Source organism: Mercenaria mercenaria, chromosome 6 (genome assembly GCF_021730395.1).
Source record: "Mercenaria mercenaria strain notata chromosome 6, MADL_Memer_1, whole genome shotgun sequence".
In the NCBI taxonomy this organism is placed as follows: Eukaryota; Metazoa; Mollusca; class Bivalvia; order Venerida; family Veneridae; genus Mercenaria; species Mercenaria mercenaria.
This window is the reverse complement of record NC_069366.1, coordinates 1225994-1243471: the sequence shown is the minus strand read 5'-3', so window position 1 is coordinate 1243471 and position 17478 is coordinate 1225994.

The following is a 17478-nucleotide window of genomic DNA, read 5'->3' as shown; positions in this document are numbered from 1 at the left end:
AGAGCATTTCAATGATATGAAAACCATAAATTGTCATTTAATATGACATGTCTTCTTATCAAAAATAGAAAAATATTGACATGTTATGTTGTATATAACAAAGGTTATCTGTTCTGAGAAACATCACCCTCTAAAAATGGCCCTATCAAAATAGCAGTTTAGCAATTACGCGTAGGTAGACATTTTTAAGAATAAAACTTATTCCAGGAAATTCACAATGAAAATGGTCTAGATCTTTTCTCAATAAATAAACCAAAAATATAACAGTTACCTCCTCATGTCACTCATTATACCAGATACCATCCATAGAATGGAACTACATTTTGGACTACTTCACATGTAACAATGAATAGTCACTTCCTGTTTGGTGTAATCCGTCCTTGTGAAATCCGTACGTCGTGGGAATTGTTTCAATCGATGTATAACAGGTAATATCTGCAGAGAATTGAGTAATATACACCTTTCTAGGAAAAACTTCTATATCATTTGCATAATTTTGGTAAAATTGATGGTTTTTCATTAAGTACACTAAATCTGACCATCAGGTGCCTCCCAACACCTTGTAGTTGCATCTGCTTATAATTTTAAATAAAAATGGCAGAACGTAATGTCTTTTCGTGAGCTTTTGATTAGTTCTTGGAAACAAATAATAGAAATGAGAAAATAAGGCAGTATGATATTTGATTTAATGAGTAGTTGAAATAGTCTATGTATTTGACAACGTATCCTTTGGCAAGTGAAGAAAGCCTATTTAATAGGGGCATAACTCCGATAACATCCATTGAAATAAACAGAAAGTTGGCAAAATTATCGACCATTGACTTATGTACCAAAATTGATTGCGACAGAAAGATTTTAAACAGATTGAAATTACTTGTGAAATCTACACGTTGTGAGAATTGCTTCAATAGATGTATAACTGGTAAAATATGCTCATAATTGTGTAATTTTTACCTTCTTCGGTCTAACATCTTGTATAATTTGCATAATTTTGATAAAATAGAAGGTATTTCATAAATCAAAAAAAAATATTGAAGGCCTCCATACCTCGGTTTTGCATCAGGGATATCATTTTTTATGAGAAAGGCAGAAATTCATGGTTATTTTTCGTGTAATTTTGATTATTTCCTGGAAAAAAATGATAGCAATAGGAAAAGTAAGGCAGTATGATTTTTAATTTCATGAATAATTCAAATAGTCTATGCACCTGACACGGTGTCTTTTTTGGCCTGTGTAGAATGTCTACTATATAGGGGAATAATTTGAAGAAGAACCATTCAAACAAACAGAGAGTTAGCAATATGATTGACATCAGACTTATATACAAAAATGTATTGTGGCAGAATAATATTAACAACTTTTAAATCTATGGTAATATCTACATTTCGTGAGAATTGCTTCATTCGATGTATAACTGGTAATATCTCCTGAGAATTGTGTAATATATGCCATTGTATGAGAAATTGACACTATACATATGTACAATAATTGATTGCGACAGAAAGATTTGAACAACTTTGAAATTTTTGATAATATCCGCACGCAATTATATATCTTCTTAGGAAAAAACTGCTATATCATTTGCATATATTTGGTAAAATTGAGGGATTTTTCATCAAGTTGACTAAATTTGACCATTAAGGTGAATCCCCACAGCTTGGTTTTGCACCAGGGCTATTATTTTAAATAAGAATGGCAGAACGGAATGTCTTATCGTGTACTTTTGATTATTTCTTGGAAACAAAGGACAGAAATAAGAAATGTTAGGCAGTATGATAGTTAATCTAATGAATATTTGAAACATTCTATACATTTGCACCTACTCTTTTTTGACATGTGTTTAAAGCCTATTTCATCAGGGCGTAATTTCGACAAGAGCCATTCAAACTGACAGAAGGTTAGTCAAATTATTGACATTTGACTTATGTGCAGTAATTAATTGCTACAGAATGATTTTAACAACTTTGAAATTTATGGAAATATCGGCTCGTCGTGAGAATTGCTTCATTCGATGTTTTACAGGTAATATATGCTCAGAATTGTGTAATATACCCATTTTTTGGAAAGGCCTCTATATCATTTGCATATTTTTGGTACAATTGAGGATTTTTCATCAAGTTGACTAATTCTTACCATTAAGTTGCTGCCCAATACCTTGGTTTTGCATCAGGGATATCATTTTTTTTAATAAAAAAATGGCAGAACGAAATGTCTTGTCGTGTACATTTGATTATTTCTTGGAAACAAATGATAGAAATAAGAAAAGTAAGGAAGTATGATACCTAATTTAATGACAAGCTAATGTATTTGATAGGTGTCTTTGAGGAGGTTTAGGAAGCCTATCCTATTAGGGCATAATTCCAACAAGAGCCATTCAACCAAACAGAATGTTGACCAAATTAATGACAATTGACTTATGTACCCTAATTGATTCCGACAGAATGATTTTTAAAACTTTGAATATGTAAACGTTTATCATGACATATCCAGAAATTTATATACCTGGTTGAAAGTTTTGGTCGATTTCACCGACCTTCCTCAGAACTGTGACGGCTTCCGGTTACGGACTGGTTCACTGCTGGACAGGTCAGAGTGAATTAATTGCCCGTAAATGGTGCTGATGGAGTAGGTCCCCTGGTCCCTATTCATCACTGGTTTGCTGCTCGCGATCAAGATGGCTTGCCTATCTCCCTATTGATTACTTTTGCCCTCTCCCAGTTAATTACATGGTTGGTTCTTGATGTGTGATCTGTTAATGCACTCTTCTTAAAAGTCTTCTCTGAGTTCTTTCTTTCTGATCTAGTGTAAATAGCTGGTACGTTTAAAGGGTCTTTCTTGTGCTCTTATAATCTTGTTCCAAACTTTCTACCAGTCTCTCCAACATATACACTTTCACAATTCTTGCAACTGATGCTGTATACACACTCACAGATGTTTGCTAGACTGACTTTTTCCTTGGGATGCACTAATAAATTTGGTGGGGGCGCATGGCTGTCGATATGCCGTATATTCTACTCACTGTCTCTGACACTTTTGTACATAGGGCAGAACTACCATCCCTCTACTTTCTTCCTCCGAGTCCTTTTTACCCTTTCCCTTCTTCTTTTCCGGATTATTTTTAATATCTTTCTCCAATTTTTCTATGTCCCATTTCGGGTACCCACACTTCTCCAAAGCTGATGTTATATGTTCCTTTTCTCTGATTTTGTCCTCCTCACGAGTGACCACACTGTTACATCTGTCCAGCAGAGTTCTTATCACACTATATTTGTGTTGTAAAGGATGGTGAAGATATTGGTCAGTGTGAGTTTTCTTCCTAAGCAACTTTACCGATCCGTCCGGTTGTCTTACAATAAGTGTGTCTAGAAAGGGAATCTTACCATCTTCCTCTGCCTCAGTGAATTGTATGCTGCCGGTAGTATCCAATTTGTTCAAATGGTCAGTAAGGTGCTGAACCTGTCCCTTTCTGATGATTTCCAGTTCATCATCCACATACCTTTTCCTTAGGTTTGGTCGACAGTCTAGGGTGCAATCGATATAGTCTGTTGTTCAAGAAATTCCATAGAGAGGTTAGCGACAATTGGTGAAACGGGACTACCCATGGCGGTGCAAAATTTCTGTTCGTATATTTGGTCACGGAAAGTGAAGGAAGTGGTAGTCAGAATAAATTTCAACAGAGTCATAATACCTTGAACTGACAGGTTGGTACGTTTTTTAAGCTGTTGGTCGGCTTTCAACCGGTCTTCAATGACACATAGGGCTTTCTCTAAGTGGGTGTTGGTGAACAATGACACGACATCGTGGGAGTTGAATATTTCATTCCTCTATCACTACCGTAGCCATGCACTTGCTAAAATCCTTCGAATTCTTCACGTGGTGTTGAGTAGTACCCACCAATGGACCCAAAATATCTGCCAAAGCTCTTGACGTGTTGTAACCAATTGAACCTGTATAGTCCACAATCGGTCTCAATGGAGTATTGGGTTTATGGATTTTATGTGTACAGTACATACGTGGTACACTTTCGGCTATCGGATATAAGTAATCATATTGTGCCAGCGTGATCTTATTGTCAGTTTTCAACTTTTTCAGAATGTCTACAAGGTTACGTTTGTATTTGGGAGTGGGGTCCTTGTCTAATTTCATATAAGTCTTTTCATTATTCAATCATTCAACATGTCTTTAACTTTTTGCTCATATTTATCTTTGTCCATCACAACAATTGTTTACCTTCATCTGCTGACATAAAAGGATAGATTTTTCGTTTTGGAGGTCTAACATGGCTTTATGTTCTTCCTTTGAGAGGTTGGACTTAGGAACTTTAGCATTTTTTAAAATACCTGTGACTTCCGCCGCCCGTAGTTGGTCAGATTTTTCCGGGGGCAAAGACCATGTTGATTTTTCTGTAGCTACAATGAAATCATTTACCGGTATTTTCGTTGGAGTCACGCTAAAATTCAACCCCCTAGCCAAAAGTTAGTTTCAACATTCGTTAAAGTGCGTGAAGATTCGTTTCTTACCCATTTCTGCAGATGTTTGGGTGGCAATTCGTCCCTAGACATCGATTTCTTCTCCAACAAGCGAGTAAATTTCCTCTCGTGTCGCCATTTTGTTTGTTTATATTCCTGATCTCGCGCTCTCGTTAGATGCGAGACTATGACGTCACGCTCGTTGCTAGGTAACGTAGTGAATACTTCTCGTTTTAATTCTACATTCGCTTTGTTTAATTCATCCAATTTGTTGTTCGACACTCGTATTCTTTCTCATACTAATCCAAGTCTAGCTCTATTCACAATTTCCTTCGCCCTAGCCGTGTTAACTGGGCACTTCATTTGCAAACTGGAAGGAGTAATGTTCTCGGTTTTGCATCTCAGCGTAAACACTATGTGATTGCGAAGGCGGGCAATCTTTATCTCTGTTTTTTTCAAATTCCGTTGTCGTTAGACGAAATCGTGTCCATAATTCGTTCATAGATAGTTAATGAGATTCATCAGGATAGTAGATGTAGTTTATGTAAACGTTTATCATGATATATCCAGAAAATTATACACCTGGTTGACAGTTTCGGTCGATTTCACCGACCTTCCTCAGAACTGTGACGACTTCCGGTTACGGACTGGTTCACTGCTGGACAGGTCAGAGCAAACCAGTTATTAACAGGGACCAGGGGGGCCTACTCCCTCAGCACCATATACGGACAATTAGTTCACTCTGACCTATCCAGCAGTGAACCAGTCCGTAAGCGGAAATCGTCACAGTTCTGAGGTAGGTCGGTGAAATCGACCGAAACTGTCAACCAGGTATATAACTTTCTGGATATGTCATGATAAACATTTAGATAAACTCCATCTACTATCCTGATGAACCTCATTAACGAACAACTTTGAAATTTCTCGTAATATCGTCAAGTCGTGAAAATTGCTCCATTCGATGTATAACAGGTAATATCTGCTCAGAATTGTGTAATATATGTTTTTTCAGGAGAAATTTTGTATATCATTTCGAAAATTTTGTTAGAATACAGTGTATTTCATGAACTGAACAAATCTAATTTTTAAGGTTGTTCTCCATACCTTCGTTTTGAATCAGGAACATCATTTTAGATAAGAATGGAAGAAACTATTATTTTTCCTGCAAAATAATTGACAATATATATTTTATGTTCGAAATATCTGGTAATATCCACACGTCGTGAGAATTGCTTCTTTAGATGTATTACAGGTAATATTTGCTCAGAATTGTGTAAAATATGCCTATTTTTGAGAATTTTTTTATATCATTTGCTTAGTTTTGTTAAAACTGAGGGAATTCCATGAAGTGGAATAAATCTGATTTTTGAGGTGGGTTTCCATACCTCAGTTGTGCATCAGGGACAACATTTTAGATAAGAATAAATGAACTTAATGTTTTTTTCTGATATATTTGACTTTTTTTTGGAAACAAATGATAGAAATAAGAAATATAAGGTAGTTGAATATTTAATTTAATGAAAAGTTGAAATATTTTATGCATTTTACACAGTACTTCATTTGCATGTGTAGAAAGCCTATTTTATAGGGCCAAAGTCCGACTAGAACCATTCAAACAAATAGGATAGCAAAATGATTGACAATTGACTGATGCACAATATTTGAATGCGACAGAAAGATTTTAACAATTTTCTGGTAATATCAGCACGTCCTGAGAATTGCTTCATCTGATGTATAACTGGAAATATCCGCTCAAGATTGTGAAATATGTAGACTAATTCTGACCATTAAGGTGTTCCGAACACCTTGGTTTTGCATCAGGTATATCATTTAAAATAAGAATGGCAGAACGAAATGTCTTTTCGTGTATTTTTGATTATTTCTTAGAAACAACTGATAGAAATAAGAAAAGTTAGGCAGTATGATACTTCATTTAATGACAATCTGATGTATTCGATGCACTTGATAGGTGTTTTTTGGCAGGTGTCGAAAGCCTATCCTATTAGGGCATAATTCCAACAAGAGCCATTCCACCAAACACAAGGTTGCCTAAATTAATTACAATTGATTTATATGCAATAATTGATTCCGACAGAATGATTTTAACAACTTTGAAATTTTTCGTAAAATCTGCACTTCGTGAAAATTGCTTCATTTGACGTATAACAGGTAATATCTGCTCAGAATTGTGTAATATAAGCCTTTTTAGGAGAAATTTGTTCATCATTTGCATAGTTTTGTTTAAATTGAAGACATTTAATGAAGTTGAATAAATCTGATTTTTACGGTGGTTCTTCATACCTTGGTTTTCCAAGAGGAACATCATTTTAGATAAATATTGCAGAATTTAATATTGTTCGAGCATTTTTGCTTATAACTAGGAAACAAATGATAGAAATAAGTAAACTAAGGCAGTATGATACTTAATTTAATGAATAATTGAAATATTGATATAAGTACATGTATTGAGACAGTATCTTTTTGCTATGTGCAGAAGGCCTTTTTTATAGGAGCAGAATTCCAGCTTGAGTCATTCAAACAAATAGAAGGTTAGCAAAATAATTGACAATTGACAGATGTACAATAATTGACTGCGACAGAAAGATTTGAAAAACATCTTCTCAGATCGTTCAGCACGACTTTTATGTCCTGTTACTGGTACTGTTTAGTTTCTCAGCATGAACATTTCGGCCTGGGTAGTTCGAATACTCCCGCTTTCATAGCTTTGGGTATTGTTTAATCACCCTTTGGATATGGTGCCTGCTTTTTAATTTTGTCTTTTGGCAGTTCTTATGATATGCAGGCTCCATAACCTCAGATCCCCTTTCTAAATTCCAGTTTGTTTAGTTCTGCTCATTGTTTTCACGTTTAGGGCAAACCTATTATTTTAACTGGGGACCATACGCCGCTTTTCATAGAATTACACGGTAGTGTAGCATTGAAGGTTCCATGTGCACCGCCGTATGAACACATCCGCGGATGTCTCTAAATTATTTTTTGTACATTTAGCATGTGTAAATGTTGAGTTCTGCTCAACCCGGGGCTTGAGGGCGTGGACGGTAGCATGTATTTTAACTACTGTCCATGAACAGGCTCAATCAAACCGAGCCTGCAACATTTTCGTTTTTGTTGTGTTGAGCGACCTGTGGAGTTTCCAGTTTTTCTATTTTGAAATTGATAGTAATATCCGCAAGTCGTGAGAATTGCCTCACTCGATGTATGACATGTAATTTCTGCTCATAATTGTGTAATACACACCTTCCTAGGACAAACTTCTTATATCATTTGCATAGTCTTGGTAAAATTGAGGATATTTCATCAAGTGGAAAAAATCTGATTTTTAATGTGGTTCTCAATACCTTGGTTTGCATCAAGGATATCATTTTAGATATGAACGGCAGAACCTCATGTTTCTTCATGTACTTTTGATTATTTCTTCGAAACAAATGATAGAAATAAGAAAAGTAAGGCAAAATGATATTTAATTTAATGAAAAGTTGAAATACTCCATGCACTTGACACAGTATTTCCTTTCCATGTGTAGAAAGCCTATTTCATAGCGACATGATTCCGACAAGAGCTATCAAACAAATAGAATGTTGGCAAAGTTATTGACAATTGACTTATGCACCAATACTGATTGCGACAGAGTGATTGTAACAAGATTAAAAGTACCTGTGAAATCTTTACGTTTCTTTCGATGTATAACAGATAATTATCTTCTCAGAATTGTATAATATATGCCATTTATGAGAAATGTTGTATATCATTTGCATTGTTTTGTTAAAATTGAAGGTATTTAATGAAGAGGAATAAATCTGATTTTAATGTTGTTCTCCGTACTTACGTTTTGCATCATGGAAATCGTTTTAGATAAGAATTGCAGAACTAATATTTTTGGTGCACTCATTATTATTTCTTGGAAACAAATGATAGAAATAAGAAAAATAAGGCAGTATGATCCACAACTAAATGAATAGTAGAAATACTCTTTGGCATGTGTAGAAAGCCTATTTTATTGGGGCAGAATACCGACTAGAGCCATTCAAACAAATAGAACGTTAGCAAAATAGTTGACAATTGACATATGTACAATAATTGATTGCGACAGAAAGCTTTGGACATCTTTGAAATTGATGGTAATATCCGAAAGTCGTGAGAATTGCCTCATTCGATGAATGACAGGTATTGTGTAATTTATATCTTTTTAGGACAAACTTCTTACATCATTTGCATAGTTTTTGTAAAATTCTGGTTATTTCATCAAGTGGTATAAATCTGCTTATTAAGGTGGTTTTGCATACCTTCGTTTTGTATCAGGGATATTATTTTAGACAAGAACGGCAGAACTTCTTGTTTTTTCGTTTACTTTTGATTATTTCTTGGAAACAAATGATAGAAATAAAAAAAGTAAGGCTGTATGACATATTATTAAATGGATAGTTGAAATATACTATGGATTTGACACGGTGTCTCTTTGGCATGTGCAGAATACATATTTTATAGCGGCATAATTCCAACCGGAGATATTTAAACTAACACAAAGTTAGTAAAATTATTGCCAATTGGCTTGTGCACAATAATTGATTTCGACAGAATGAATTGAAAAACTTTGAAATTTCTGGTTATATCCACAGGTCGTTAGAATTGCTTCATTCGATGTATAACAGGTAATATCTGCTCAGAATTGTTTTATTTACAACCTTTTATGAAAAACTTATATCATTTGCTTAATTTTGAAAATATTGAGCGTTTCTCATCAAGTAGACTAAATCTGACCATTAAGTTGCTTTACCACACCTTGGTTTTGCATCTGTTTATCATTTTAAATAAGAATGGCTGAACGTGATGTATTTTCGTGTACTTTTGATTATTTCTTGGAAAATAATGACAGAAATAAGGAAGGTAAGGCAGTATGATACTTACTTTAATGACAATCTGATGTATTCGATGCATTTGATACGGTGTCTTTTGGCAGGTGTATATAATGTTATAATGTAATAATTAATTGCGAAGGAATGATTTTAACAACTTTGAAAATTCTGGTAATATCCGCACGTCGTGAGAACTCGCTTCATTCGATGTATGACAGGTAATATCTGTTCCAAATTGTGTAATACACACCATTTTAGGACAAACTTCGTGTATCATTTGCATATTTTTGGTACGATTGAGGGTGTTCCATGAAGTGGAATAAACAGTACTTTAGGGTTGTTCTATTTACCTTGGTTTTGCATCAGGGACATCAATTTAGATAAGAATGGCGAAACTTAATGTGTTTTCGTGTACTTTATTTTCTTGGGAAGGAATGATAGAAATAAAAATATGTAAGGCAGTATGATCCTCTTTGGCATGTGTAGAAAGCCTATTTTATAGTGGCATAATTCCGACAAGAGCCATTCAAACAAACAGAATGTTAGCAAAATTACTGACAATTGACTTATGTACAATAATTCATTGCGACAGAATGATTTTAACAACTTTGAAAATTACTTGTAAAATCCGCACGTGGTTAGAATTGCTCCGATTGTTCTATATCAATTAATATCTGCTCCGAACTGTGTAACATACACGTTCTTAGGACAAACTTCTTATCTCATTTGCATAGTTTTGGTGAAACTGAGGGTATTTCATTAATAAATCTGATTTTTAAGGTTGATCAGCACACCTTGGCTTTGCATCTGGGATATAATTTGAAATAAGAATGGCGGAACTTAAGGTCTCTTCGTGAACTTTTGATTGTTTTTGGAAACGAATGATAGAAATAAGAATAGCAAGGCAGTTTGATACTTAATTGAATGAAAAGTTGATGTATATTATGCATTTGTTACGGTATCTTTTTGGTAGGTGTAAAAAGCCTGTCTGATGCTGGCATATCTCCTACAAGAGCTATTCAAAAAACAGTAGATTGGCAAAAATATTAAAAATTAAAATTACTTACAATAATCGATGGCGACAGAATGATTTTAACAACAATGAATTTTCTTGTAAAATCTGCACGTCGTGAGATTTTCATGAAGTGGAAATAATCTGATTTTTAAAGAGGTTCTCCATATCATGGTCTACATCAGGGACATCCTTTTAGATAAGAATGACAGAGCTTGATGATATTTTCGTGTACTTTTGATTATTTCTTGGAAACAATTGATAGAACTAAGAAATGTAAGGCAGTATGATATTTAATTAAATGAATAGTTGAAATATATCTCTTTCGCATGTGTAGAAAGCCTATTTTATATGGGTATCATTTTGACAAGAGCCATTCAAACAAACAGAAGTTGGCAGAATTATTGACAATTGACTTATATGTAATAATTGGGAGAATAATTTTATCAACTTTGAAATTACTTGTAAAATCCGAACATTGTGAGAATTGCATCAATCCAAGTATAACAAATAATATCTGCTTAGAATTGTGTAATATACACCTTTTCAGGGAAAGCTTCTATATCATTTGCATATTCTTAGTAAAATTGACGGTTTTTTATCAAGTAGACTAAATCTGACCATTAAGGTGGTTCCCTACACTTTGGTTTTGCACCCGGACATCATTTTAAGTAAGAATGGTAGAACGTAATGTCCTTTCGTGCACTTTTGATTATTTCTTTGAAATTATTGATAGAAATAAGAAAAACCACGCACTATGAGATTTAATTTAATAACAAGCTAATATATTCGATGCATTTGATACAGTGTCTTTTGACAGGTGTAGAAAACCTAATGACAATTGACTTATGTACAATAATTGATTGCGACAGAATGATTTTAACGACTTTGGAATTCCTTGTAAAATCAGCACTTCGTGAAAATTGCATTAATCGAAGTATAACAGCTAAAATCTGCTCAAAATTGCGTAATATATACAATCTAAAGACTATTTTTGGTAAAATTGAGGGGTTTTTTTATCAAGTTGAAAAGAATCTGATTTTTAAAGTTGTTCTCCAATACCATGGTTTTGCATAACGGATATTATTTTTGATAACAATGGCTGAAGTTAATGTTTTTTCGTGCACTTGTTATTATTTCTTTGAAAGAAATGGTAGAAATAAGAAAAGTAAGGCTGCATGACACTTAATTTAATGAATAGTTAAAATATGCTATGTATTTGACACGGTATTTTTTTTGGCATATGTTTAAAACATATTTTATAAGGCATAATTTCGACAAGAGCCATTCAAACTAACAGAATGTGAGCAAAATTATTGAAAATTGTTTTATATACAATAACTGATTGCGACAGAATGATTTTAACAACTTTGAAATTTCTGGTTTTATTCGCAATTTGTGAAAATTGCTTCATTTGATGTATAACAGTTAATATCTGCTCATAATTGTGTAATTTAAGCATTTTTAGGAGAAATTTTGTATATAATTTGCATAGTTTTGTTAAAATTGAAGATACTTAATGAAGTTGAATAAATCTGATTTTTACGGTGCTTCTCCATACCTTGGGTTTCCAACAGGAAGGTCATTTTAGATTAGACTGGCAGAATATAATGTTTTAGTGTACTTTTTATTGTTTCTTGGAAACGAAGGGAAGAAATCAGAAAAAATGCAATCTGCTCTTTAATTTAATGAAAATTTGAAGCATTCTATGCATTTGACACGTTATCGGTTTGGCAGGTGTTGGCAGTCTGATTTATAGGGACATAATTCCGACAAGAGCCATTTAATGAAACAGTGGGTTGGAAAAATTATTGAAAATTGACTTTTGATTGCTGCAGAATGATTTTAACAATATTGAAATTACTGGTGAAATCCATACGTTGTGGGAAATGTTTCATTCGATGTATAACAGGAAATATTTGCGAGGAATGTGTAATATACACATTTTTAGAACAAATTTCTATATCATCTGGATATTTATGGTAAAATTATGGACTAAATCTGACCATTAAGCTGGTCCCCCACACTTTGGATTTGCATCAGGGATATCATTTAAAATAAGATTGGCCTAACGTGATTTATTTTCGTGTACTTTTGATTATTTTTAGGAAACAAATGATAGAAATAAGAAATGTAAGGCATAATGATACATAATTTAATGAATAGTTGAAATATTCTATGCATTTGGCACGGTATCTCTTTGTGTAGAAAGCCTACTTTATATGGGCATAATTCTGACAAGAGCAATTCAAACAAACAGAAGGTTGGCAAAATTAATGACAATTGACATATGAATGATTTTAACAACTTTGAACTTTCTTGTAATATCCACACGTCGTGAGCATTGCTTCATTCGAGCTTTAACAGATAGTATCTGCTCAGAATTGTGTAATATACAACATTTAAAGAAAACCTTCGAATATAATTTGCATATTTTTGGTCAAAATGATGTATTTGTATAAAATGGACAACATCCTGATTTTTAAGGTGGTTCGCCACACCTTGGTTGTGAATCAGAGATATAAGAACTGTGTAATATACACAATTTTAAGACAAACTTTGTATATCATTTACATATTTTTGCTAAAATTGAGAGTTTTTCATCAAGTGGGCTGAATCCTGATTTTTAGGTGGTTCTACACACATAGGTTTTGCTTTAGGGATATTATTTTAGATAAGAATGGCAGAACTTAATAGCTTTTCGTGTACTTTTGATTGTTTCTTGGAAACGGATAACAGTAATCAGAAAGGTAAGGCAGTATGATGCTTAATGTAATGTAAAGTTGATGTGTTCTTTGCATTAGACATGGTATCTTTTCGGCAGGTGTAGAAAGCCTGTTTTATAGGGGCATACTTCCGACGACAGCCATTCAATCAAACTTAAGGTTGGCAAAAATTTTAGTTATTGATTTACAGGTACAGTAATTGATTGCGACAAAATTGTTTCTGAAACAATGAAATTCTTGTAATATCTGCACGTCGTGAAAATTGTTTCTATTTATGTTAAACTTGTAACTTTTTGGTCTGAATTAAGAAAAACACCATATTACAAGCCATACTTGATAAATCAATAGCATACGTTGGGAAATTATATATATTTTTCATAAAGTGCACTAAATCCTAAGATTTAAGGTGATTTCTCACACCTTGGTTTTGCATCAGGGGCATCATTTTACATAGGAATGACATCACTTGGTGACTTTTTCGTGTACTTTTAATTTTTTTTGGCAAAAATGGACAGCATATTTTTAGGGGAATAATTCCTACGATGGACATTCTTTTAAACACAAACTTGGCAAGTTTGTTTACAATTGTCTTATGTACAATAATTGATTGCGACAGAATTATTTTAAAACAATGAATATATATGTAGTATCCGCACGTCTTGAAAAAAACTACTATTGATATAAAACTAGTAATTACTGATTGCATTTAAGTAAGAAAACACCATTTGGGGCCAAAGCTGCTCTATCCTTTCAATATTCTTGATAGATAAAATAATGGGCTCAATCCTTGTTTTCTCATCTGGGATAACATTTTAAATAAAAATGACAGACCTCGAAACTTTTCGTGTATTTTAATTGTTTCTTGGAAATGAATGTTAGAAATAAGAAACAAATGGTAGTATGGTGTTTCAACTGATAAAAAGTTGGCATATTCTAAGCATTTGACACGATCTTTTTTGGCAGGATGGCCAATTCTATAAGGGCATAATTCCGACAAGAGCCATCCTATCAAAATGAAAAGTATCAAAATTGTTAACAATTGACTTATGTGTAATAATAAATTCCGACAGAATTATTTTTTGAAAACATTCAAATTTCTTGAAAATTCCTCACGTAGTGAATATTTTTCAATTGGTGTAAAAGTGGTATTTTCTGCCTGGAGTTAAGTAATACAAACAATTTTTAGACAAACTTTGTAAATCATTAGCATATTTTTCGTAAAATTGAGGGTTTTTCCTCAAGTGGACTAAATCCTTATTTTTAAGGTGGTTATCCACACCTTGATTTCACATCAGGGACATCATTTTAGATAAGAATGAAAGAACTTTATAAAGTTTGATGTACTTTTAATTCTTTCTTGGAAATGAATGATAGAAATCAGAAAATGAAGGAAGTATGATACCTAATCTAATAAGAGGAAGTATGAGACCTAATCTAATAAAAAACTGACATGATAATCTTATTCAGAAGGTTGGCAAAATTAATGACAATTGACTAATGTACAATAATTGATTGCGACAGAATGATTTTAAAAAGCAATGAAATTACTTATAAATTCTGCACGTCGTGAAAATTGCTTCTATTGATGTAAAACTGGTAATTCCTGATCTGCATATGGAAACACAATTTGAAGACAAACTTGTTATATCTTTCGCACCTCACCGTTAGCTACACCATACAGCATGACACTACAGATGTGAAAAAACTAGAGGAAAAAATTTCCGTTGCTTCTTTGGTTAAATATTTTCGGATGTTCTTCATTTCTAGGTAATTCAGTATAGTTGTACTAAAGTTGCTATTTACATGATCTTTAAAGTTCAATGTTTCATCAAGAAAGGCACCATGATATCTAATTGTGCTTTCAGGTTTGATATCATCACCAGCAATGTTAATGGAATTTATAAAACATTTGTTCAATTGAGGACTGCTACGAAACATTATAATTTCAGATTTCGAAATATTCAATTTCAGTTTGTTACTTTTAATCCAGTAAGTAATTGTAACTGCGTACCATTCGAGGTCTTCGGCCTCTTGTTAATCTATGGAAGCAGATGTGGGACGAAGCTATATGATCATCAGCAAAACCGTAGACTGATATGGATTTGGGAAATACAGCAGAAAGAGTTCCAACAGACGTGAGATACAGCCACGGGGCACACATCATTCAAGCTAAGGCGGTCAGATGAATATGCATTGTTGATGTTAACCTTAAAGGTACGAGGTCTTAAGTAGGAGTCTACCCATTGACGAGCTGTTTCACAGACACCATACTGTTCTTTTAGGACATATATAGCTAAATGTCGTGGTCGACAGATAAATGCCGCACTTAAGTCAGTTGAAATTTAGGCCGTGACTTCCTCTTTCTCCATACCACTTAGAAGATCATTAACAAACCAAAGCAGTGCCTATTCTCAGGAATGATGTTTTCTACACGGCTTCTTAGGCAAAATCTATTTTGATCTGTATGTTTTTTTCATCTGTAAAGAACAGTTTTCTCCATAAGTTTGACAGAAATGATAAGTTACTCAAAGGACGATAGTTGGAAAGCTCTAGTTCAAGACCTGTTATTTTTTGCGAAGGTCTAACAACAGCTTGCTTGTATTTCACAGGAAAAATGCCTTGTTGTAATGAGAGATTCAAAAATTTAGTGATACTAGGGAGTAGTATCAAAATAATATAAATCTTCTCTTTAAAGATTTAATTCAATATACAATCTTAATTTAATCCATTAAATTTTCAATGTCGAAACTAATATTATTATGTTATTGCAAAATGGCTTTGCGTTATCCAGCTTAATATCATGCTTTCTACAGTTGTTAAAAGTGTATATAAGCTCATTTTATATGACAAGGAAATGGATCTTCACTGTGAGATTTATTCACATTAATCCATATTGATCCATTTGGCAGAACCAAAGGTAAAAAGGTACATCATGATAAGAAGTAAATTAATTATTCCTATATTCAATTTAAGGTAGAATGTATCGATAAATGAAACTAAATACGGGATATTATCTGTTCCGACTTAATCAATTATAACGTAATATTACAATTATATATATAGAATTCAATAGCTGACCACTCAAATAGATAATGATAACATTAACTTAAAGATTGTTCAAAGACACTGCGACCCCGTGCATTGGTGAGGAGTTTGCGCTACATGTTTCAAACGATCTCGTTTCATAGATGTCTCGGAATTTTTAGCGGTCATTAAATGTCTACCTTATTTCGACTTACCTACGTTTCTTATGATCGCATGATTGAATGGTTCATTACTTTTATCAAATCGTGAGTTATTACCATTGCTTTAATTAACTCTGGCGGGGAAATATCATTTAAAATGCCAAGTAACCTTGTAGTTTGAACGAGATTTGGTGCATGTCCGTAACCGGTTTAACCTCCTGAATGCCATTGTTGCCTGTTTATCTATTAGTTGTGTCCGCCTTATCTGTATATTTTACTTTGTTTGAGTACTTTTGCTTATATATATATGGGATTTTTTACGCAAACGAATAACTGTTCACCGACAACAGATAAGAGACAAAAACACACGAATGCTATGTCAGTGAACATATCGACACATGTGCTAGACAATGACAACCACCATTTATGATCTTTCCATTATATAAATTACAATCTACAAATGCGATTTTAAGAAAAGAAGAAAGAACAATTCTTTATCAATATATTTAAACCAGAGCTTAATTCAAGAAATAACAAACAAATGCAAATAACTAGTCAAGAGGAACGTCCCTTTAATTTGACGTCATTGACGTCGTTCCTATGCAACGTTATTGACGTTATTTTCACTCCTGAAGAGCTGCACAAGCAGTGAAACCGGTTGAGTTCTTTTATATTTTTTACTGGACAAAATCTTAATAAACCGCATATGTAATATAGTGGATCTCCTTCACTTTCTTCTTTTTCCCTGTATTTATATCCGTATTGTTGAATTACAATACATTTGGGATATATATATATATAGATAAGCAATATTACATTTGAAACATTACTTTATATAAATATATATCTGTTTGTAGCATTATTGATTGTTTGCAAGAGTAAATACTATCAAAAGTGGGTGGGGTATATTAATCATTAAAAAAACAAATATTAAAAAACTGACAATATTTACATTTCTCAAATATAAACCATATTTGAGATAGTAAGATATTTTGATTTTGGAATAATGTTCTTCATAAATATTAATTAAGAGTTTTTCAGCTCATTTGCATACTCATGAATATTAATTGAAATGTATCAAATATGCATTTAACACATTCACTTAGTACATATATATCTGTTCTTAACCATTGATAAGAATCCTATCAGTTTTATAAATGTCCAAGTAAAGCATGTAAATATTCCATGCATTAAGAATATATATAATTAGTA